The 25,424-nt window shown below is 41.1% G+C and overlaps 1 protein-coding gene across 1 annotated transcript in view; it reads left to right on the top strand.

Moving 5' to 3' along the window:
• Nucleotides 1-1,269: 1,269 nt before the first annotated feature.
• The window catches only part of TET2 (tet methylcytosine dioxygenase 2), an 88,062-nt gene continuing 63,907 nt past the window's right edge, over nucleotides 1,270-25,424 (top strand). The window contains exons 1-2 of the mRNA XM_062199789.1: nucleotides 1,270-1,468; nucleotides 24,503-24,647. The gene's annotated coding sequence lies outside the window, so the exon portion shown is untranslated. The remainder of the gene's footprint in view (nucleotides 1,469-24,502; nucleotides 24,648-25,424) is intronic.

Raw genomic sequence — 25,424 nt, 5'->3', positions numbered from 1 at the left:
CGTAAAAGAGAAGTAAAACTACCCAGCCACAGAAAAGACGACCTTCTAAGGAAGTGCGCACTTGGTCCGGGACATCGGGGGAATCGTGCGTTCTTCATTAGGAGTATAGCTCAGCACCGGTCGGCTTCCTCATTACTTCACTGCCCGGGTGGGAATTTCCTCGAAATAGAGACATTTACAGGAGGCAATCTTTGAAACGGATGAGAGGGTCACTGGTGAGAAACTCATCTTGGGACCGCTGAGGCTCCCTTAACTATCCAGCCCACGTGGCCCAAGTAAACAGAAGGTGAGCTGGGGCGGGGAGAGATGCGACTCCGGTCAATTTCCCAATTTGTAGAGTCTCTGGAAACACAGGCCCCTAGAGCACCGAGGGCCTGCCCTCAGCGACACTGCGGAGTGCGTGTGCGGAGCGAGAGTGCGGAGAGGGAAGACTGGGGCAAGCGCACCCAAAAGGCGATGGGGATGCGGGTCTGGGAGGGGAAGGTGGGTGCGAGCCGAGGTGCCTGCGGTTGGGTGCGAGTGGCGGGGTCGGAGGGCGGGTTAGGGCCGGAGCCTTCAGGCAGCGACGGGTGCGGCGCTACCTGTGAGCAGGGGCGATTTGGGGTGCAGGCTCAGAGGCGGGGCTGGGCGCGCACTGGGTTGTGTGCGCTCAGACCTCCAAGAGGGTCGTGAAGTGTGGGACCAACAAAGTTTCCAACGGAAATCTGCGAGCTCACGTCCCTGTCCAGGCGCCCATACCAGCTTCCCCCTTGGTGCCTGGCCGGCGCTTCCTCCCTGGGGTGAACGCCGACTGGGGGTCCCGAGTCCCGGGTCCCAGGTCTCAGACACTGAACCGCCCCTCCCGCGCTCATTTGAGCGCACCGCTCCAGGGCCTCACCGCCCAGCGAGAAGCTCGCCCCATTATAGGGCCCGCAGGTGCCGCCGGCTTTCCTGCCGGGTGCCCAGGGCTGGGGCGGGGGGGGGGGGGACTGATTCCCAGGGAGCTGGAGTTGAGGACCCCAGGGCGGCAGCAGAGGCAGGGGCGGAGAAGGAGGCGGCCCGGGCGGAGGAGAGCCGGGAGGAGGAGGAGGAGGAGGCGGCGGCGGCGGCGGCGGGGCTTGGGGGGAAGGAGGAGGAGGAGGAGGAGGCTCGTGCGGAGGAGGAGGCGGCGGCCGGGGCGGAGGAGGAGAGCAGCGGCACCGGCTGCGGGGAGAGCTCGGGCGGCCGCCGCCGCCTCCTGCGAGCGCCGCGCGCCCAGGCCCGACTCGCATGCGAGTCACGTCCGCCCCCTCGGCGCGGCCGCCCCGAGACGCCAGCCCCGCCGAGTGATGAGAACAGACGTCAAACTGCCTTATGAATATTGATGCGGAGGCTAGGCTGCTTTCGTAGAGAAGCAGAAGGAAGCAAGATGGCTGCCCTTTAGGATTTGTTAGAAAGGAGACCCGACTGCAACTGCTGGATTGCCGCAAGGCTGAGGGACGAGAACGAGGTCAGAGCGCTTCTCTTTTGCCCTGAAACTCTCTCTTTCCTCTCCCGCTTGCTTTCTCTCGGGCTTCCAGGGACCGGGGAGCAAACCCTGTAGTGTCACCCACAAATACCAAGAGGGAAGAGGGAAGCTTCACAAATTACTGGAGCCTCCTCAACATGGCTGACAAATATAGTTTTAATCCCCCCACCCCGTAAACCTGCAGTTCTGTGTTCTCTTCTCTCCCCTGCTCCTGCCCGTCCCCTCGTTCCCCAAAACTTACCTTTGTGCCTCCGACAAGCCGCCTCCCCGACCTTTTATCCCCAGGAAAGTGGGGCTTCTCTGCTTTCCTTTCTAAACTAGTTCACCTTTGGGGGAGGGCACCACTTTTCCCTTTAATCCTCTCCCCACTCCACTGCTTGAGCGTCCAGCGCGGCTTTGGGGGATCCCCGAGCACCCCACTGAGAGCCCTGACGCCTGGGTTTGTGTGGTGGTTTTTTTAGCCTTTATCTGCTGCAGGACCTGGGACTGGGGCTTGGTGTGTGTCTCTCCATTCCTTGCCCCCTTTTGGGGGTGCTCTGGGCGAGTGTCACGGCCGTGGAGTGGGGATACGCGCAGTGTGGTGTTTTTTTTTTTCTTCCGTGAGTCCGCGCGTTTTGTTAGTGCCGCTGAGTGAGAGAGGAGTTTCCGTGCGCCCCCAAACACGACGGGAACCCACTTTTCTTAAGAGCACACGAGCTCTGCGCCGGGCTGTGCCTTCCAGCCTGGGGAATGGGTGTGAGAGAATTTGTGGGCAAATCTGTGTCCTGGCTTTGTGCTTCTCCCCGGGCAGTGACAGGCAGACACAAAGGCAGGCGCAGGCCCGGGGAGGGGGCGAGCCGCGGGGAGGGAGCGCAGCGGGGAGAGTTGCAGCCGACAAGGTCAGGGGCGCCCAAAGAAGCGAAACCCAATCCCGGCCACGAATTGCAGGGCAGATTGGTAACAGTCTTTTATCTCTCTGTGTCTCCTCTCTACTCTTCTCTACTCTTTCTCTCCTCTCCTGCCCCTACCCCACCACACACACACTCATCACTCTGAATCTTTTCACTGGGACTGCTTGTCTAGTGTTCTGTGGAGTTTTTCTACCTATGACAAAATAAAGTGTGGCCTGGACACACTGCTGGAGAAGTCGGTGCTGGTTTCTGCTCTCATGGCATTGTTTTAGGAATTGAAATAAGGTCTGTCTCCTGCCCCCCCCCCCCCAGATTGTTTGCTTAATTTTTATTGAAATATCTGCCTGAATCTGAAGTATATTATATCCATGAATTTAAAAATCCCTCATCACACATTATACTTTTTCCTCCCCAATTAGGGATTATAATGGCAAATTCAATTCAAACATATTCATCAACAAATTATCCAACCTAGGAATAAGGTTGTATTTTGGGGAAGCTGGGATTTCCAGAGAAAACATAGTGGTTTGGTTTGGTTTAAGACTGCCTGTATTGTTGTCTGGTTAATGAAATCATTAAATTTGCATCTTAATAGAAAGTTGAAATACTGAAGGCCAGTTATTTTTTTTACATGTTTGCATATGTGTTTCTTAATAGTTTTGAAATAGAATATACATTTCAACTCTATTAATTCTTTGAAAATGTTACTAAGCAGAGAAGTGTTAGTGCAGGATTGGAGAGTTGAGGAGGTCTTTGAGCATTTGAAGGTAGATTGAAGGAAAAGGACAGTAATGGACAATCCTCTGTACATCCAATTCCCAAAACTGTTTATCCTCAATGGTTTAGTTTGTGTGGACCTCTTTTTGTTTTGATCCTTGGAAAAGCAGTTAAGTTGGCTTTAATCATTGACACTAGAGGTTCTTTCTCATGATTACAAGGGAGAAGCATTACTCATCTCCGTGGAATAAACAGTTCATTGGTTAGTGCCTATTTGCCCTAAAATAATAAAACCCGCAGCATTCTAGCATAGCTTCTTGCTATTTGTTGGGAAAATTATAGTTAATTTTCCAGCAATTCTGAATTAAATAAAAATCAAGCAATTCCTTTTGCTAATCGGCTAGTTTTTAATTAACTACATTTGGGGGCCAACTTTCCAAATGTTATGATATTGACTGTCTTCAAGCTATTTAACTGACAATTGCTACAATGTTTCCTGGTCAAATCAATAACTCTGAATACGTACATTGGATAATGATTTTGAATGTTACTTTGAGGGAACTACAATATAACTTTGCTCATTATTAATCATTAAAGAGAAATTAACTTGGAGTGAGGTAACTCATTTGTTTTGTTTAAATGCACAAATTTACCAAACCCCTCTTAAGGCTTTTGTTAGATCTGGCATTGTCTTGATACCCACCAGGAGCCAGAGGGAATCATAGGATTTTGATGTAGTGGCATAAGGTTTTAGATGCTGGTAGGTCAACATCACTTTCAGAACAGGTGAAATGCACCTGCAGAGGAGTTGTTTTGACAGACTTCCAAAGTCCTTATTGCACACTGGAATTGTATTAGGTAACAAAAACTGGAGTCCGTGTTTTGGTTTCACTTGTGGAAGTTAGAATTTCTCTATCAATTCCTCCAAGACTCCACCTACACACAATGTTGTTGCAAGCCAAATGTCACTATTGAAATGTATTTCCTTGTTTGCTGACCTCATTAACAAGTTCTTGTAATTCACTTACTGACACACCTAGCAGAAACTCTACTTTCCATCTTGCTCATGTCCATGTTTAACATTGAAAAATGTAAGTATTTTAGAATGGCTAACATCTAGAATGTATTAGATTTGCCTTTTTAATACTCTAATTGTTCTTATCCATCTCAAGTTGCTAGACTTTTGTTTACTATCACGTGGATAGACAAAACCATCAGACCAGCTGTCTGTATTGGTTCATCAAAATAACACTTTCTCAACAACTATTCCACCATTGCACAGTAGTCCAAGAGGGTAGTAATGGCACCAGAGCCAGCAGCAGGAAAATATCTCCCAAGCCAAGTTTACAATTGGAGGCTAACTGTGGGAGAGTCCAGTTGCCAAGTAGAGCTGGTGGTTATATTGGAAACTGTGCTGCAGAACACAACCTTAAGTGATTTTGCCAAATATACAGTATTTACTTGGTCTAGATCTCCCAATTTCTACTTCAACTAACTGCCAAAACATAGTGAATTCTGTGACTTTGTTCAAGGAGGTTATACTGAACATCTGTTTGGTGTATTGCTAGAGAGAAGGACTTCAGAAAGGGATAGGGGAAAGTGAGAGCACACAAACTATTGTGACTACAAACCAAGATTATATCCAGCATTATTGTAATCCTATATTGTACATTGTAAAGAATGGTTTAACATAGATAATGTAATCTTTTTTCATAAAGTAGACTTTGGGTGCCCATTCTAAAATAAGTAAAATGTATCTGTTTTGATATTTTCTCCATTATCATGAAATGTGGTTCAATGTGTCAGGCTTCAAATAGACATAGACATAGCACTACAAAATTTTTCTTAATCAGATTTCTTCCTGTCTGTTGCAAGAGGGAATAATCAGGTGTCCTAATCTATTTTAAGATTGAATTAATAACAGAGCTAGTGAAAAACATTGTCATTTAACTAGGAAATGTATGGTTTATTCTCAAGGCAAAAGAGAATAATAGGTCTTGATAATGGTGATGGTGGTAGTGGTAATAATTCTTCCTTAAATGTAATACCCAAGTTATAACAAGCAGTCCTTAAAAATCCTCCATTGAAACTATAGTTTAAGGTTTTGAGTAAATTTATACTGGAATTGCATTTTTATTAATAATTTGTGTGAAGTAATGAAGATCCCATGTGCACCCTGCCCAATTTTCCCCAGTGGTAACCTTTTGCAAAAATTTTATTATAAAATCACAACCGGATTGCTTTATTTTGTCAGTAGTCTACCAATCTTATACATTTCTCCCAGTCTGAATTGCATTCGTTTGTGTATGTATTTGATTCTATATCATGTTATTACATGATTATGTTTTTTTAATCCTTTTTCCTGAAAACACACTTTAGCATCAATTATGTGATTGATGCCTAAATGTCTTAAATGTATATCAGAATCTAACTTTAGTTTGTATACTGCAGTTCTTTTGAATGAATGGTTTTTGTGCCCACAGTATTCTATGTTGACAAGTTGATGCTATTTAATTCTTCTTACAGCTCTAGAGATAGGTAGTATTGTCGCTATTTGATTGTGGAAAGAAAGCACATGGAGGTTAAATCCCTTGTTCACATTGTCACAGCCTATCTGTGGCTTGGGTAGATCCTGAATTTAGGCCGTTTGTCTTTACAGTCCAGCCTTTTAACCACTATGCAATACTGACTCATCATCATTAATAATAGTATAGGTATGTGTTGGGAAAGGCATGGAGACTTAAAATGAATATAATTGTCCAAATAAAAACTTGTACCTCAATGTGGATATCAGCATGAATACTTGTCAAAAAAATGGAAACAGCACAAATGTCCAGCTCATGAATGGGATAAACTGATACATCTACACAATGGAATACTACTCAGCAATGAAAAGGGATTATCTACTAAAAGAAATAACAAAAGACCATGTGTGGTGTGATACTATTTATATGACAGAAATTAGGTTCATTGCTACGGGCTGAGGGAATAGGAAGGGGGATTAACTTCTAAAACCGGGTTTCTTTTGTAGATGAAAATGTTTTATAGTGAAATGGTAATGGTTGCACAACCTTGGAATTGTATATTTTAAGAGAGTGAGTTGTATATGAATTATATCTCAGTAAAGCGGTTACAAAACTGCCTGCAGTTTAGTTACAGTACTTGGGTTTCCTTTTCTAGGCATATGGCTCCTTTCTGTCAATAAATAAGGTCAATCATACAAGGAGTTTGCTCTGCAGTAGACTTTGGGTCAGAAATATGATGGCACTCCCATGGACACTCTGTAAAAACATGTAAAATATTTGGCAAAATGTTAATGGCAAATGAGTACAGATTTGGCACTATTCCTTACAAAATTATGACATGTAGTTTTAGATGCACAGGACCAAATGTTTGGGTTGCTTGTTCTAGACTTTATAAGCTTATTTCATCCTAGATATCAGGCTATGCCTCTCCCTTTTTATGCTGATGAGAGTGTTGATTGCTGCTGATTGTATCCTATACCTTGAGAACATGACTGATAATTGGGGTGGGGAAGATTCATTGATCTGGAAGCATTGAACTTTAGGGTTCAGGGACAATGATGATGAATTACACTCAATAAGGAAGTATCTTGGCTTTAAAGTAATAGCTATAGAAATTATATAGAAGTCTACTTTTTCAGACTGTGATCATATCACTTATTTGTAGGTTCATTGTCTACACAAGTTGATGTGGTGATTGTTACCAGAGACAGGTCCTGGTTCTTCTTACCCGAGAAAGGAGAAGCTTGCTTATTTTTACTCTTTTTTGTTTCCTTTGGTACTTTTGTGAACCACTTCAGCTGCCAGTAATTTTTGAACTAGTTTTCAAAAGTTTACTCACTGTGATTGAGTGTGGTACTCCTTCTTTGCTCTGTATTCACTTCCAAGAGCCCTAAATCTGTTCAAAGAAATTAGGAATATTTTGAGTTGATATTTTTAGCTTTGCTTTTTATAAGTAATTTCTGTACCATATTCAAAAGAAAAAAAAATGAGGTTGTGAGTTTTGCTGGTGGAGTATTCTCTGTGGTCAGGCCTAGACCTGCAGGCGATCTGCCACTCAGGTGTGCCAAGTGTAATAATGTTGTTCTTCATTTGCTACTTTACCAGTTTGAGATTTGTCATAGTTCTGTGGGTGCTAGAAAGTAATGATAATTTTAATCACGACTGTCTTGGTTCATGATCCATTGCTAAAAAACACTTTTCCCAGATCACTTATTTTCTTGATAGTGTGTTAAATCTAGTTTCTAAGTCCAGATAATACTGAATGGAAACTTCACACAGCTCTTCAGTGGGTCTTCATTGTGGAATATTCTCCTGAAATTGGTATGTTTTTGTCTTCTAAAAAGGTTTAAGTAATGATAATGAAAGTCTGATATAATATGGTATTTTTGAGTTACTCCTTGCATTGTCTGTGCTTAAAGAAAAGTGTACCTATTATAAAAAAACTTTAATTATTGGTTATGCTGCTTCTAAAGGAAACCAGCAGAATATGAAAATAATATAATACCACACCTAGATTCCACTTCTAATGTACTGGCTTGTTCCTATTAATTTATTTTTTAATCTGTTTGTTCTTTCAGCACTTTTTCTACTTTTGTTTGAAGTCTCTTTGAAGTTATAATTTTCATATTTGCCATTGGTTATAATGTGCTCTCAGGTCTTTTATAACCTTTTATGATTTTTGCACTTTAAAAAAAAGCACTTCAGGCCACCCTCTAATTAGTTTAGATGATTATTAGCATTTTGTTTTACTGCATACCTCCTAATGGAACAGGAAACCATTTCTACAAATAAAGTGTCTGGTAGTATGTAAAATTAGAGTGAGTGTTTTAAAAAGTGAATTCTCTTCTTAAAATATTACATTCCTAGTTTTGAAAATATTCATTTGAAAAGCAGAGTTGAGGGTGGAGAGAGAGATGGGGAGAGAGAGTGATATCCTCCATCTGCTGGTTCACTCCCCAAATGCCCTCAACAGCCAGGACTAGGTCAGGCTGAAATCAAGATCCAGGAAGTCCAGCTGGGTCTCCCACAAATGGGTCAGAAACTCAGGTACTTAGGGCAACCAGCCTAGGCTTCCCAGGTGTTAGCAGAATAGCCAGGTCTCTATATAGGATGCAGGTGTCCCAAGCTGCTGCTTACCCCATTGTGTTAGAATGCCCACCCCTAGATTCTTATTTTAATGTTCCAAACATAAGTGACAAGGGGTTTGGGTTGTGCAGCAGGTTAAACCACTTGGGACATACACATCCCATTATCAGTGTTGGCTCCTCACCTTTGGATCCACTTCCTACTGATGTGTCCTGTGGGCTCAGATGCTTGAGCCCCTGCCACAAGTGTGGGGAAACCTGATCAATTGCTCCTTGCTGCAGGCTGGCCTATCCCTGGTTGTGGCAAGCATTTGAGGCATGAACCAGTGGATGGAAGATCTTTCTTTCCTTCTTCCTGTCCTTCTCTTTCCTCTATCTCACTTTCTGTTGCTCTATTCTTTTTTAAGATGTATTTATTTGAAAGAGAGTTACAGAGAGGGAGAGAGAGAGAGAGCGAGCGAGAAAGAGAAATATCTTCCATCTGCTGGTTCACTCCCCAAATGGCTGCAATGGCTGGAGCTGGGCCAATCCAAAGGAGGAGCCAGAAGCTTCTTCTGGGTCTCCCATGTGGGTGCAGGGGCCCAGGGACTTGAGCCATCTTCTTTCCCAGGCCATAGCAGAGAGCTGGATCAGAAGTAGAGCAGCCTGGAATCGAACTGGTGCCCATGTGGGATGTCAGCACTGAAGGCAGGAGCTTTACCCGATAAGCCACAGCGCCGGCCCCTGTTGCTCTTTCAAGTAATAAAAATAAACATTAAAAAAAGAAAGGAAACAATATCATGTGAAGTTAAAGTTATCTACCACATTATAGCTTGTAGAAAATACAGAGAACAAAGTCAGTGGACATTTTACTAATGACTCACCTTATTGATGACTAGGATTTACTTAGCATTTGTACTGAATCAAAATTGGAAACTAAATTTTCAATATTTTGAAATTTAACTTGTTCAATTTTAATACAATTGTTATTTCAAATAACAAATCTTATAGGTATCAAGTCATTTAATATTACATTTATTTATTTTTAAAGATTTATTTGAAAGGCACAGTTACAGAGAGGCAGAGGCAGTGAGAGAGGGGAGGGGGGGAGGTCTTCCATCTGCTGGTTCACTCCCCAAGTGGCTATAACAGATGGAGCTGGGCTGATCCAGAGCTGGGATCCAGGAGCTTCTTCGAGTCTCCCACATGGGTGCAGGTGCTCAAGTACTCCCGCTGCTTTCCCAGGCACATTAGCAGGGTCTGAAGTGGAGTAGCCAGGACTCTAACCAGCCCTCATTGGATTCTGGCACTCTAGGCAGTGGCTTCACCTGCTACACTACAGAGCTGGCACCTAATGTTATTACATTTATTAAGGCACGTTTCTTTTTTCAAGTGTATAAGACATAGCATAGTATTTTAAAATGACTTTCAAAAACGTAAGTTTAATGTACTGACAGTTTTGCTTCATTTGTTACTTTGTTATAATTAATCATCCTTTAAATAATATGCCAAATTATGGGAATATTTTCACATCTGGCATAAAAAGTGTATTTGCTGGCATTGCTTCTCTGTGGAAGATGCTTTCTCGCCTTCTGATTGCACAGGCTCACAGCAACATTGGACACGTGGGCACTGTGAGCATGGCAGTGCTATTTACAAACACCATCCTGGAATTCCAGAGACTCTTAGGTAACAGCCAAGACAGAGTCTGCTTTGTGTGTCTGTGGGCGGAGGGTTCAGCACAGTCAGAGTCACGTAGTGCTTGTCTGGCTTTGATGGGGTCATGAACCAAAGATCAAGGTGTCTCAGTCAGAATCTACGGAGTGCCGTTTTCCTACCAAAGCCTCAAAAGGCTGTGCCTAAATACAGCATTAATCTTTTTTCCTCCTGCTGCAAACGGAACCAGTCATGCCAAACCTTTTTGGTGATTTGAGGAAGCTTATGTCTTGGTCACGATTGTAATTTACATGACTGTGAATGAAGTGAACATGCCTGCTGTCCAGTCACAAATGTCTTTTTTTTTTTTTTAAAGTGAATCTTCATTTGTAAATGTCATGACAGGTCTCCATATCTTACCTTGTACCCTTGTCTCCCCTCCCCCTTCTCATTTGTAATTCCCTTTCACCACATTCCCTCAGTACACCCCCTGCTGCCTCCTTCATTTGTAATTCCATATCAAGACCTGGGGTTAAAACAACAACAAGGCTTTAAGTCTCTATACTTAGGGATTTGTTCCTCCTTTACTAGATTGCCCCCTCCTTTGGGGAGGGTGGTGGTTACTAAACTAAAGAATCAAATTTAGATGCGTAATCTTGTATATCTGGTATGTTTGTGGATGTTATCAGTTGTAAATAGTGATTAGAATATTTAAAATCTGAGCAAATTTTTTAGTTCTAATTATCATTTTGGATGTCATCAGTGATCATCTGAAAATACAAGCCCTTTTGCTTAACATAATTGGTATTAGATTATAAAAAGATGAGCTTATAGTTAATAGAAAAGTTGGCTTGTTTGAACTATTCTTTCACAGAATATTTTATAATTGCATTACCTTTCTAAAAATAGGAATAAATCTATCTTTGATATGAAATTATCCAAATATATTACTTAAAATTACTCTGCCACATTTAGTCCATACAATGAACTCTGAGTCACTTATTTTTTCATCTGTTACTGAGCCAAAATTTTCTCAGCTTTTAATGGTAATTTATTTTTATCCATTAAAAGTTATACTGTTTTTCCAATACATTGAATTATTACCTGGGAAAAAATGTAGGTTATTGCTTGCTTTAAAGTTTTTTGAACTATAAATGGTTTATTTCTCTTAGTCATCCTTCTCCCAGTAGTGAAAGTTTATGCAAAATTACTTACAAGAATAATTTCCTTCACAGAGCAGAGCCATGTCTAACACTTGGGCATTCACATGTATCATGCTATTTTAGAACATTCATATTTTCTTCTCTTCTTAGAACTTTGGCTGAAAGTGCTCAGAATTTTATTAATGCATTTTTACATGAAAATTATGTAAGTATAACTTATCTGACTATACTTTAGTTTCAGTTCACAGGGCCAGCATGCAATACACATTGATTTGTTAGATGAATGAGCTGTCTTCTCAGTCTGAGACTGGGTGGCAGTTTCTTTGTATTATAAAATACCAAAATGGTAACAAGTGTGAAAGATGCACATCTAGAAGCAATGTGATATTTTAGGCTACTCATTTCTTTCCATTCATTATAAAGTGTGTGTGTGTGTATGTGTGTTGAACTTTTGATCTGTAAGTCCTGTTTGCTTAAACATGGTGAAGTTTAAAAAAAAAAAAGGTTAAGTAAGCAGATTTATAAGGTCCTATTTTTCCAAATATCATGAAGTTACAAAAAAGCTTCAGGGTCTTTTGCGTAAACTGTCCTGAAGATAGCCAAGGCAGTTGAAAGTGAACTGCTGGCTTGGTGCTATTAACATCAGCACTGTGGGTGTTCCCTTTTCCCTAGAAGTTCCATGTGGTCATGATGCCGCCCCACGTGGGCAAACCCATGGCTCTTGTGTTTATACACCTTCCACAATCCTGAAGGCTAGGAAGAGGCGTGGTGGTGGTCTATGTGTCACAAACTGCTCAATGAACTGGATCTTGAATGTTGATACAGATCAAGAAAGCACTTGTTGGTAGTAACACTTGCTTGGGAGGGGAAGCCTTGTCTATTTTCAACTGATTACTACGTAAAAGGAGCTTTCTACTTTGAACTTAAAATAGTAGCTTTTAACCCGGACAAGTGAGTAAGCCCCGAAGTATTCAAGGAGTGGAGGTGAGGAAGCTGTGCAGAGTGCTGCTCTCTATCCCAACCAAGCTGACTCAGACTCTTTTTGAAGCTAAGATAGTAGCTTAACTGTCTTAGCTGAATAGAAACAGACAGTTGGCATTAGAGCTGTCACCCATAAATGAGGTTGTACAGGAGGAGGATCCAGTTTAGAATCCCAACTTTTCTAAGATTTATTCATTTATTTAAAAGAATTACAGAGAATGGGAGAGACAGTGGAAGAGAGACAGAGGTCTTCCATCCACTGATTCATTCCCCAAATGTCTGCAATCACCTAGGGCTAGACCAGGATGAAGCCAGGAGCCAGGAATTCCACCTTAGGTGCAGGGGCCCAAGCATTTGGGCTATCTTCTGCTGTTTTCCCAGCCATATTAGTGGAGATCTGGATTAAGACCTATGCAGCCTGGACTCAAGTTGACAATCATACTGAATGAGGATGCCTGTGCCATAATGCCACCCTCCCCACTGCCCTTTGTTCCTTTTATAAGGCGTAGTGTCCTTATCCAGTTTGCTTTAACCTCTGTCAATGTACTTCCCATCTGTAAAATGGGAGAAGCTATACTTCTTATTTCATGGTTGCTAAGAGAGTCAAATGAAATAACATTAATAAAACATCCAGCATATTACTTGGTAAAGTCACCTTGATTATGTCTTTGTTCATTTATCCATAGTATGATGAGTATCTATGTACCAGGAAAGCAGAGAGCCATCACCATTGAGTATACAGACTCAGAGGAATGAATTCATACTAGTTTCCCTTTTTTAATCATGACACAGATAATATAGTATTTCTAGACTATTCAATGCTGAGGAGGTTTCCAGACCTCCACTTAAAGGTATGATCCTTCAACTACTGGAATGGTCCTATGTCAGATTGGCTCAACTTTCTCAATATTGGCATGACAGAGATTGCACAAGTGTAACAGCAGTTTCTGAAGAATGTCCTAAGGGAAGAAAAGATGAAGGATTATTTCCATTGCCTTTATTGTTTCAATCAAGATACAGTATAAGCAATGAGCTCATAGGGTCATCTGTGCAGAATTACCCTTTCTTGTCTTTGAGGCACAATGAAAGGGTTCAAATGTTTCCATGCAAATATTAAATGATAGGAATGAAAACAGAAACCTTGCCATGCCTTACTTGTTGGGATCCCATGTTCTCTGTTGAATCTCCCATGATAATCATGCAATCAAATGAATGACAACCCTTGATCACACTGATAGGCTTGTTGCCAGGGTAGATTGCATATGTTGTTGTGGGAAACAAGGGACATGAAAGGGATATTGTGATTGGTTACTAAAATCCTATTTTAAATAATAGAATATTTTATTATTCCCCATAATAATACATTTAAGATGTGAAAATTAGTATTCATCATCTCCATCTACTTTTCTTCTGACTTCTTTATATTCTGATCTGTGTCTACAGCTAATTTTCTTGAGCTTTGTTCCTCAGTTTTAAATGAAAACCCCATATAATATTTTGATTATGATAAATAGAATTCACTTTAACAGTAAGCAGTATAGTTGAACAGGTAGAGAAGGAAGAAATGATCCTATGATAGTCAAACTCAGTTTCACAGACAGGCAGAGTTAGACAGAGAGAGAAAGACAGAGAAACGTCTTCCTTCTGTTGGTTCACCCCCAAAACGGCGCTACTGGCGTGCTGCGCCGGGGCCAGGAGCTTCCTCCTGGTCTCCCATGCGGGTGCAAGCACTTGGGCCATCCTCCACTGCCTTCCCCAGGCCACAGTAGAGAGCTGGACTGGAAGAGGAGCAACTGGGACAGAATCTGGTGCCCCAACCAGGACTAGAACCCGAGGTGCCAGCGCCGCAGGCAGAGGAGTAGCCTAGTGAGCCTCAGCGCCGGCCTAGCGGCTTTACTCTTTACCAGCCCCTTATTCTAGTTCTTTCTATGTAACTGGAGTTTCTTTCATTTTCCTCCTGGTTCAGCCCACTATTGCTTTAGTACCATGTTTGGGTTTCTTTTTGTTTTTCTGTATTTGATTCTCTTTTTTCCTTCTTCATTGGTGTACATTTTCTTTTCCAAAAATGGCATGTAGAAAGTAAACAGTCAACACCTGTCCAAAATGCCGTAAGTTTCTTTCCATAGTTAATAAATTGTTAAATTTATAATCAAAGGAATGTTGACTCTGGATTTCTGAGATGTTGAGATTGGTAACTTTCATCTGGAATTCCTTTTGTGATTCCAGCTCTTTGAGATAACATTTTTCTTACTCAGGTGCTTATTGGGATCTTTATCTTTTCAGATCTCATTCTACCAGAATGTGCCCTGGGTGTGGCTCCCTCTGAGCACTCAGTGCTTCTGTACAATTATGTACCTTTAGCCATTTAAATTTTTTCTGTTCTTTTGCTTTTTCTTCACTTTTGTTGTACAGATGCCATGTGAATTGTGCATTTGCCCTCTTGAGCTTCTTTTCTTTAATCTCTCACTTTCTGTTTTCCTAACTTAAATTTTTAAATTTTAAATTTTTAAATTTTAAATTTTTAAATTTTTTCTTAACTGTCTCACACAATCAAAAATTTCAACTTTAAAGAAAATTTGCATGTATGTAGGCATACAACACTATACAATCCATATGCACACATGCGTATATAACATTTATGACTTTCTTGTCTCTTAATTTGATTTTCTATGAATTCTTTGTACTCTTATATGCCATTTCACTTAGCTGTCAGTATCCCATCATTGTTCAGTGCTGTAGTTTCCAGGTGTGGTCAATGACTGTGCTTGTTATTCCTATCCATTGAGGTTCATCCTGTGCAGATTTAAGGCTTGACTCTATACTTTTTGGGTCTGTAGGGATACTTTGCTCATCAACTTTTTACCGATTTTGTTGCTCATCACATATATTACAAGATAAGAAATGGAGAAGCGTAAATGTCACCCTTTTGCACTAAGCACCCTTATAAATACATGTAAAATCTATAAAGACACATCTTTTTTTCTAGGTTCAAGGAATGAAAGAATTTGTAAAATTCTGTCCTTTGCCACAAAATGGTAAGGACTACAAGTGAAGAAAATCAAACATAGAAAACAAATACTGCATATTTTCTCTTATATGTGGGAGCTAAAATTATAAAAGGCAAAACAAAAGTACAAAGAAATACCAGTGTTTTGCTGCAGAGACAGTGTTTGAAACTTTGTTTTAAATCTTTGTCAAATTAATAGGAATTATTTAATTATTTTCTAGTATAGTTAATGGTTTTGTGACTTTTAAAATTTACTTGCTTTTTAAAAAAATGTATTTATTTGAGAGAGAGAGTTATAGACAGTGAGAGGGAGAGACAGACAGAAAGGTCTTCCTTCCCTTAGTTCACTCCCCAGGTGGCCACAACGGCCAGAGCTGTGCGGATCCGAAGCCAGGAGCCAGGTGCTTCTTCCTGGTCTCCTATGTGGGTGCAGGGGCCCAAGGACCTGGGCCATCTTCTACTGCTTTCCCAGGCCACAGCAGAGAGCTGGACCAGAAAAGGAGCAGTGAGGACTAGAATCGGCGCCCATATGGGATGCTGGTGCTTCAGGCCAGGGCTTTAATCTGCTGCATCACAGCGTCGGCCCCTTCTTACTGATTTATTGGAAAAGCAGAGTTGAGAGAGAGAGAGAGAGAGAGTGAGAAAGAGCTTCCATCCGCTGGTTCACTCTCTAAATGGCCACATCGGCTGGATCTGGGCTGATCCAAAGCCAGGAGCCAGGAGCTCCTTGCAGGTCTCCCACTTAGGTGCAGGGGCCCAAGGACTTGGACCATCTTCCACTGCCTTCCCAGGCACATTAGCAAGGAACTGGATGAACCGGTGCCCATAGGAGATGTCAGCACTGCAGGCAGCGGCTTCACCCACTATGTCACAGCGCCGACCCTGTCAATAATTTTCCTGTTTAAGGCTACCAGTATTATGCACTTTATAAAAATTAATTTATTTGAAACACGTGGAATCTGAAACAGATGAAAAGTCATCCAGAGGGAAAGACAGCTCTCAGACCAGTGCAGCCAGCAGCCAGTACCTGAACCCAGGTTTCCTGTGTGATGGTAGAGACCAGAGTGCTCATTATTAGCAAGAAGCTGGAATGGAGAGCAGAGCTGGGACTTTAAAGCCAGTCACACTCCAATATGGGCTACAGACATCCCAAAGGCATCTTACTGCTATTCCAAATGACCACCCCTGCTGTTGTCTTTTCTCCCCTTACTTGAACCCAATTAGAAATTAAAGATTCCTAAAATAACCATTAAATACATACGGGTGAAAGTTGACTTTCAGATACATGTCTCATAGCTGAGATAATCTCCTAGGAACCAAAATAACCATACATATTGGCAACAGTACTCTTTCCAGTTCCAGTATTTTTATAATTGTGTACTGTTTCAGTTACATTGTGTGTTTAAAAGGCTTTTGTGGCTCCTGCAAAATGTAAACATGACTTGCAATACCACTTTTAAAACCACTGTATACTTGGGAGCTCAAGCCTCCTACAAGGTGAGTATTGCCTGTGTTCTTCCAACTTTTATAAATATATAAAGGTAGAGAATATGTGAGTATGTGAATTTGCTAGTTTTGAATAACTCATTTATCACTTAAGTTGCCAAAAGAAATCCATATTGTTTTGAGTGCAAAACTCTTGCTGCTGTTATTGCTGACTCAGAGTCCAGAATTTCAATGTGATTTGTAAACCCCATAATGGGAGTTCCAGTTTTGTTGCAGATGAAAAAGAAAAGTCTTGTTTGGTTTTATGTGACGATTTCTCTCCTCACCATATGATTTTCATTTGGGAAATGAGTGCTTGTAATAGAAAGTTATTTATAGTCAGCTGTTACACTTAGATGACTTATGTTGCCTCTGACCTGATTTCTGATCGGGTGTGACTTCATTCACAGCTCTGGAGGTGACGTATCTGGCATAAACATAGAGCGTGAAGTCATTTTATTTTGGTAGCATTTGGAAGGCAGGTTGACATCCCATTGGAGGACTTTCTGCAGGGAGTTCCTGTGACCCAGCTGCCTTTCTAGTGAGGCGTGATTGTGATTATCCCCACTATTAGGTTCATCAGGATTAGAGGTTTTTCTACCAGACAAAATCTGACTACTTAGGTGAAATTCCATGCATACACTAACCATTATTCATTTGACTGTAGCCTTTCTCCTCCTCTTGGAAGTTATGGTAGTTATTCCTTTCTGGTCAGCTGACAACAGACCTGTTTTGTGTATCTCAATGTAAGAAGTAAGGTACCAGAGCTGTTGCTTAGTTTAAGGATGGGACTCTTGGGAACCAACTTGTCAGTGGCTTCTGTTTTCTGAAATCCACTGTGTGCATTGATGGTTTTTAAATGGTGCTTTTATTCTAACATGGATTTGAAATGCTTCACCATATTGTAAAATTAGTCACATTGTATGTAGAAGAAAGTACACATTGCCACATGCCTGTGCTACTTGACTTTCATACTTACACCTAGATAAAATGATTATTAGGCCCTTTCAAGTTTTAAGTTTGTTTACTTTCTGTACTCCAGTATCTCATGACACTCTAGAAAATAGTCATTTGCCTGTTTGTCCCATCATCACATCGCTTCTCTTCCTTTTGGCTAAGCTCAAATGTAGTATCTGTCCTTTCATCACACACAGTATTTTACAATGTGATCAGCAATGCTGTTTTTGATCCTTCATAGTACAGACCCATACATTTACTCAACCACTCATTGAATAACCTGCATTCCTTGTTGGCTTCTATAAAAGCAAGGTTTAAAATAAAGTCCCTGATCCTGTGAATAATTGTGCTTATTTATATTTTACCTAGAATATTTTCAACCCTGTTTTGTCATTTCTACACTGTGATCTGCATACTCTTAGGCTATGTCTTTTTGTTTTGTGGAGCATGTATGTTTGGTATGCATCTCTGAATGTGGCAGTACCTTGCAAAACAACTTTGTCACAATTAATATGCTTTCAGAGGAGTTTGCTTTTCCTGGGAATTCTTGATGATGTTTACTTTGCCATGCAATAGGGAATGTGCGGGAAAACAACCACAGCATAACTAATGTTTTTCTGTTTACTCTTTCACTTTACAACTGGTGGTACACAATTGCCTTTGTACTTTTGTTTCTTCATTTCTCATGTTGCTAGGTGAGTTTACTCCTTTTCAACAAAGGAGAGTCAACAAATTCCTGCCTTTGGATTCTGATATCTCATCTAGAAGATCTAGCTGATAAAAGATAATGAAAAATTTCTTAAATGTGCTGGTTTGTGTAGACCATACCCTACATCTGTAACATTGCCCTAGATTTTTGTGGAGAGAATTTTTTTTTTTTTTTTTTAGATAGAGCACCTGCTCCTGTGTTCTGGTTCACTCTCCAGACGCCCTCAGTGGCCTAGGGGCCAAAATTATGCCACATGTGTGGCAAGAATTCAACTACTTGAGCCATCATCACTGCCTGCCAGGGTTCACAAAACAGGAAGCCAGAGTCATGAGTCCTCACTGGGACTCAAACCCAGACCCTCGGATGTGCAATGTGAGTGTGCTGGCAGACATCTCAACTGCCAGTCCAAATGACTGCCGCTGCACTAAATAAGCTTTACTTACACTGCTATTTCTAAGAAATCTAACTATAAGTAGAAAGTTTCACCATTTTTCTAGGAAGTTTTTTTTTTTTTTAATATTAAAAGAATTACACAGAGAAGGAGAGGCAGAGAGAGAGAGAGAGAGGTTTTCCATCCACTGGTTCACTCCCCAATGGGCTGCAATGACCGGAGCTGTGCTGATCTGAAGCCAGGAGCCAGGAGCCTCTTCTGGGTCTCCCACACAGGTGCAGGGGCCCAAGGACTTGGGCCATCCTCTACTGCTTTCCCAGGCCATAGCAGAGAGCTGGATCAGAAGTGGAGCAGCTGGGACTCGAACTGGTGCCCATATGGGATGCCGGCACTGTAGACAGCGGCTTTACTCACCACACCGCAGCATACTCCCCTTTCTAGAAAGTTTTAAAACAAAAAAGTGCATTTGGATTTTGCCTTTTTCTACTAAATGTCTTCTCCGGGGGAAAAATATTTAAATTGAAGCATCTTACTCATTCCATGAAAGGTTGAACTGGATTCATTAATGTTGATATAATTTTTTTTTTTACAGAAGATCAGTTTAGTATATATTAAGTAAAGATTTCAACAGTTTGCCCTCACATAGCAACACAAAGTGAAAAATACTATTGGAGTACTAGTTATACCATTAAATCACAATGTACAGCACATTAAGGACAGAGATCCTACATGATTTTTTAAAAAAATTGATTAATTTTCTATGCAATTTCCAATTTAACACCAAGGTTTTTTTTTTTTTTTTCATTTTCAATTATCTTTATATACAGAAGATCGATTCAGTATATACTAAGTAAAGATTTCCTCAGTTTGCACCCACACAGAAACACAAGGTGTAAAAATACTGTTTCAGTACTAGTTACAGCATTACTTCACATTGGACAACACATTAAGGACAGATCCCACATGAGATGTAAGTACACAGTGACTCCTGTTGTTGATTTAACAATTTGACACTCTTGTTTATGGCATCAGTAATCTCCCTAGGCTCTAGTCATGAGTTGCCAGGGCTATGGAAGCCTTTAGGGTTCGCTGACTTCAATCTTATTCTGACAGGGTCATAGTCAAAGTGGAAGTTCTCTCCTCCCTTCAGAGAGAGGTACCTCCTTCTTTGATGGCCCCATTCTTTCCACTGGGATCTCACATGCAGAGATCTTTCATTTAGGTCTTTTTTTTTTTTTTTTTCCCCCAGGGTGTCTTGGCTTTCCATGCCTAAAATACTCTCATGGGCTCTTCAGGCAGATCTGAATGCCTTAAGGGCTGATTCTGAGGCCAGAGTGTATAATTTTAATAATATACAAGTTATATATTTTTCATCTTTGTTTTTTCTTTCATCAGATTAATTCCATAGTGTTCTCAAGCTTGAGACCTATAACACTGCCTTAATTTCTTTAAATTCTTTTTGTAAAATCCCTTATTTAAAGATTGTACAATCAGCCAGAGCTGACATACAGCAGGTGCTGTGCTGATGATCCCTGAGACATTTCCAAGGTAGCTATAATTCTGCCCTAAGCATTAGGATTCTCTCCTAATCACTCCCTGCACTCCATATAAGACATAAATGACCATTAGGTAGTCAGGAGCCTTCTCCAGCAGAGGTCTCTACTTTGACATGCCATGTGTATTTTGAGACAATTATTTGTTACCTAAAAGGCAGAATTAGAGAGAGGCGGAGAGAGAGAGATCTTCCATTCTCTGGTTCACTCCCCAAATGACTTCAACAGCCAGGCCGGGCCACCACATAGGATTTCTAGTGGGGATCTCCCAAATGATTAGATGTTAGGGATGGCCACTTTCCTTTTAGTGCATTCACAAAGATTTTGGGCATATCCCCAACTGGCCATATCTCTGAACAAAGAGGCCAAGTCTTAGCAACTGTTACCTTGTTTCTTCTTGATTTTTATACTTTTCAACCACTAAGTTTCTAAAGATGACTCTTATTCTTGAAATATCTATTTCCTTAAAATTTTCTAAAGTGACAGATAATCTAAATTGCCTGCACCTATTCCTCTTACAGTCCTGTGTTTGGTTTTAAACTATTTCATTGCACAATAGAAATATTATGCTACAGGGTTTGTAACTGCTGGTTAATATTTCAGCTCTGTTTGGCAATTTTAGCTCTATGAAGACTGTGGATTAGAAGTCACTCTGTGTAGAGTATATTTGTTTTTTATCTTAGTGCAGTTTGTTTTGCAAATGCTTACTGAACACTTCCTTGAGAGTTTCCACTTTGTGTGTGTGTTTATTAGGAGGAGCAGGGAGCAAAAATATACATGGGGTTTTTAGTTTTCTTCTTAGAGTTGAACCACTGTGTAGCAATGTTTTAAAACATTAATAGGAGAACAGCCATGGCTGCCAAGTAGCTGACACTCTGGAAGAGCACTTCCTGTTGGGCATTGTACAGTTGGGATCATTTACTTGCAGAAAGAAGAGAATGTGTGTGTTGTGTGTATGAGAGTGTATGTGTATAGACACATGTGTGTTAACATGTGAACAGGAGAACTTGTTTTGTTGGCATTTCCTGCTGAGGAAATAAGCTGCTGTTCTCGAACTGGACAAGAATCACTTCAAGCAGCAGTGCAGCTGAGGCAGCATTTCAACAGGAAGGGAGTGTCTATTGCTGGGAGACTTTGAAGAAACGTGCATGAGGGCACAGAAGTAGTGCAAAAGGGAGGAGAAGGACTGGATTCCGCACAGTACCCATAGACCTCTGTAATAAAAGTACTCTATTGCCCAAAAGGAAGGTTCCTTTACAAGGTACCTAGCTTATGTTGATGTATACGAGTTTATATGTAGAATAACTAGTTTTGGGGGGGAGAAACTGTCTTTCCTTTTTTTATTTTGAAAGGAAATTGTGCAGACTTCTTTACATGAGCATCGTGGATAAGAGCACAGGCACTGCTTCCTATACAGTGTGTGCTAAGATACACAAATGAGACATTAAGTGATTGAGAATGCATTGTACTCATGTTTGCTGTTATTATTTTTTTATGTTGACATTGTGGAAAATGTGTAAAATACATTCTGCCTTATCCAAACACAGTGAATATTTAATAAATATAAATTTAGAATATGCTTCAATTTAGGGAAATAAGGAAAAAGGAAAGTTTATCTGGAAACCATAAAATCCTCAGATTTATCCTTTTTTAAGATTTTATTTATTTATTTGAGAGGTAGATTTTATTTATTTATTTGAGAGTTACAGAGGGAGAGACAGAGAGAAAGGTCACCCATCCACTGGCTCACTCCACAAATGACCACAACAGCCAGAATTGGGCTGATCTGAGCCAGGAGGCAGGAGCCAGGGTGCAGGGTCCCAAACACTTGGCCATCTTCTACTGCTTTCCCAGGTCATTGGCAGAGAGCTGCATCAGGACACAAATTGGTGTACTTATGGGATGCTGGTGCTGCAGGCAGACGCTTAGCCTACTATGTCACAGCACTAGCCCCAGATTTGTTTCTTGACCAAGAATTTATTTCATTGAATTGAGGACATTAATGTGTTCGATTATTATTATTTTTTTATTTTTTACCTCCGTGACTTTTTTTTTTTTTTTTAAGATTTATTTATTTGAAAGGCAGAGTTACAGAGAGAAGGAGAGGCAGAGAGGGAGAGAGAGGTCTTGCATACATTGGTTCACTGCCCCAAATGGCTGCAATGGCTGGAGCTGCACCAATCCAAAGCCAGGAGCCAGGAGCTTCTTCCGGGTCTCCCATGTGGATGCAGGGGCCCAAGGGCTTGTGCCATCTTCTACTACTTTCCCAGGCAGCAGCAGAGAGCTGGATCGGAAGTGGAGCAGCTGGGACTCAAACCAGTGCCCATATGGGATGCCAGTGCTTCAGGCCAGGGCGTTAACCCACTGCGCCACAGCACTGGCCCCAACCTCCATGACTCCTAACTTCTGTCTTCAGGTGTTAAACTTTGTTTAACTTGTTAAACTTTTGTTTGTTCTGTTTGTGCGCTAAATGCTTTTAAAAATTTCTTTATATCAGGTCAGAGGAAAAACTCAGTGTATATGCTAGCTGACAAAGTTTTGCGTTTTCTTTGTGAATGTTTATCCCAGGATCCCAAATAGTGTCATTAAATTTTTTTTAAGATTTTTTTATTTATTTCAAAGTCAGAGCTACACAGAGAGAGGAGAGGCAGAGAGAGAGAGGTCTTCCATCTAATGGTTCATTCCCCAATTGGCCGTAATGGCCAGAGCTGCGCCAATCTGAAACCAAGAGCCAGGAGCTTCTTCCGGGTTTCCCACGCGGGTGCAGGGGGCCAAGGAGTTGGGCCATCTTCCACTACTTTCCCAGGCCATAGCTGAGAACTGGATTGGAAGTGGAACAGCCAGGTCTTGAACCGGTGCCCATATGGGATGCCTGTGCTTCAGGCCAGGGCGTTAGCCTGCTGAGCCACAGTGCTGGGCCCCTAAATGTCAATTTCAAGATAGGTACCTAAGCATGAGCATCATCTTTGCGTTATTCCTGAGTATTATCATTGGAGACTTTCCAGCGTGGAGCAAAGTCAGGACCATTGACCATAATGAGCTATGGTTTCACAAGAAACTTCTATTTGTTAGGGATGGCTTCTTTGTACTAAGGGAGCTTGCTATTTGTGCATAGAAAACTGGAACTTCATCTTTTTCCATGCCAGCTTGCTTCCCAGCCACCCAGATAAATGCTTGCACTGACACTCAGTCCTCTAGGACTCCTGATTTTGCTCCAGTTCTTGGAGGACATTTCCGCTAAGCCTGCCTACATCATTCTGAGGATCTAGGTACCGCCCTTCTGCAGCATGGATACAACTCTGAAGAGTTGTGATGATTGTATTTTTTTTTTTTTTTTTTTACTACTTAAGTATTGTTTTACTGTTTTAACAGAAATTAGGATGGCAGATACCACTGTGCCTTCTTCAATGTGTGGTCCATAAATTGATGAACCCAGTTTTAGTAATCTTAGTACATTCCTGCAGTAACCCTCTTGTAATCTTACCAATGCTTCTTTAATCCTTACTTTAAAAAAAAAGGATATGATTACTTCCTTAACTTGACCTGCCTCATAGCTATTTGAAATACATAGATTTCTTCAAATGATTCATATCAACAATTTAATTTGTCATTTCAGATTCCTTTCTGAAAGTCTCTATACATCTGATTAATGCCGTCATTCCTTCAGGCAATGACTATTGTAACTGAGACTTGCTTTTCCTTCCCTACAGCTATAGTGTTACCAAATTTCATTTATTTATCACTAATACTTCCCTGTTTCATTACTTTATTTCATTTCCTGTTCCATTCTCAGACTCCTATCACTTTACACCTGAAATAGCCAGGATCTTGCATTTGACTATTCATAATACCTTCTTCTGCCAAATTCACACTTACTAGGATGGATATAATTAAAAAGACAAAGTAACAAATGCTGGTTAGGATTTGGAAAAATTGGGACCCAGATAAATTGCTGATGGAAAAATAAGATTGTGCACCTACTTTGCAAGAGTAATTTTGCTGTTACTCAAATAGGTACATATAGAATTACCATATGATCCAACAGTTCCACTCTCAAAAGAATTAGAAACATATGTCCATTAAAAAACTAATATATACCCATGTCCGTTTTAGCCAAAAGTTGGAAGCAACTCCAGTGTTCAGTGGTTCACTAGACTAACTGATGATTGACAGACTCTGGACAATGCAAAGTGCTATACAAATTAGGCTAGTGTTATGGTGATTGCTTTGAGAAAGACCTTCTAACCATAAATATGTTAACAGCCTGCTGTGTCATGGAAATATACCCCGTTATTCATCCAAAACTACCTAAACTGAACATACCAGGTGTATGCTCTCATAGCAGGTGTAAATGCTTTAATCCCTTTTGCTAATTTCAAATATTCAAATCCTGTGTTTTTTGCTTTTTGTTTTCCCAGGCTGGCTAACATTCAGCAGCAGGCCCTCTCAGATTGTCTACTCAGCCTTGCTCCTGTTGAGTTGCCACACTTGGAAGCAGGAGATGGGCTCAGCAGCAGCCAACAGGACATGATCCAGGAGGAGCAGTGAGGGACTGAGCTGCTGGTAAGACGCCTGGGACAGCTGACGGCAGGGTTGCTAGTTTATCTCCAATGTAATGGTCAATGACTTCCAACCTTCTACTCTGTACTTTCAAATCCCTTTATCTATGCTCTTCTGAAGTTGTCTGCTGACTTTCATGTACATTTATCTTTATTTTCCTGGGGACAAGGAAGTTTTTTTCCTCAGTGTCAATGCCTATGAATTTTTAAATTTTAAATTTTTAAATCATTTTTAAATCATTCAACTATAAATACAAGTGCAGAAAAATGCATTATGTATGAACACCTGTCACAGAATCTCCTTTAAGCCATCTTTGTGATGGTTTGCTGGTCTGACAGGTGAGCACCTCCTGAGCCTAGGCAGCCCGGTTTCATGGAAACGTGTGCCATTGACCTAGCAGGGAAATAAAGGAAAGAATGGTAATTCATAAGAGGACCTATGTGGTTTTTATGTGTGACGTTGTGAAAATACACAGAAGCAGTGACAGGCAGATAATTCAGCTTCAGTTTCACTAAGTCATTTTTATGCCTGCAGCATAAAAAGCATATGAAGCTGGTATAGCTGGTATAGCTGTAATTTCTGCCATACTCCAGATGCCTGTGTCCGCGCTGCCACCTGATACTTCTTAGAGACTGCCCTGGTCCTGAGCAGTCCTTTCCAGTGTGTCCTTGGTTAAACTCCCATGATTCTTAGATGTTGTCAGTTCCAAGACACAGGGCAAGTGAGTCTGCCTAGATTACCTCTGCTCCGGGAATTCTAAGTCACTCTGTGAGAGAAAAA

Source organism: Lepus europaeus, chromosome 8 (genome assembly GCF_033115175.1).
Source record: "Lepus europaeus isolate LE1 chromosome 8, mLepTim1.pri, whole genome shotgun sequence".
NCBI lineage: Eukaryota > Metazoa > Chordata > Mammalia > Lagomorpha > Leporidae > Lepus > Lepus europaeus.
This window is presented reverse-complemented; position numbering and strand designations above follow the sequence as displayed.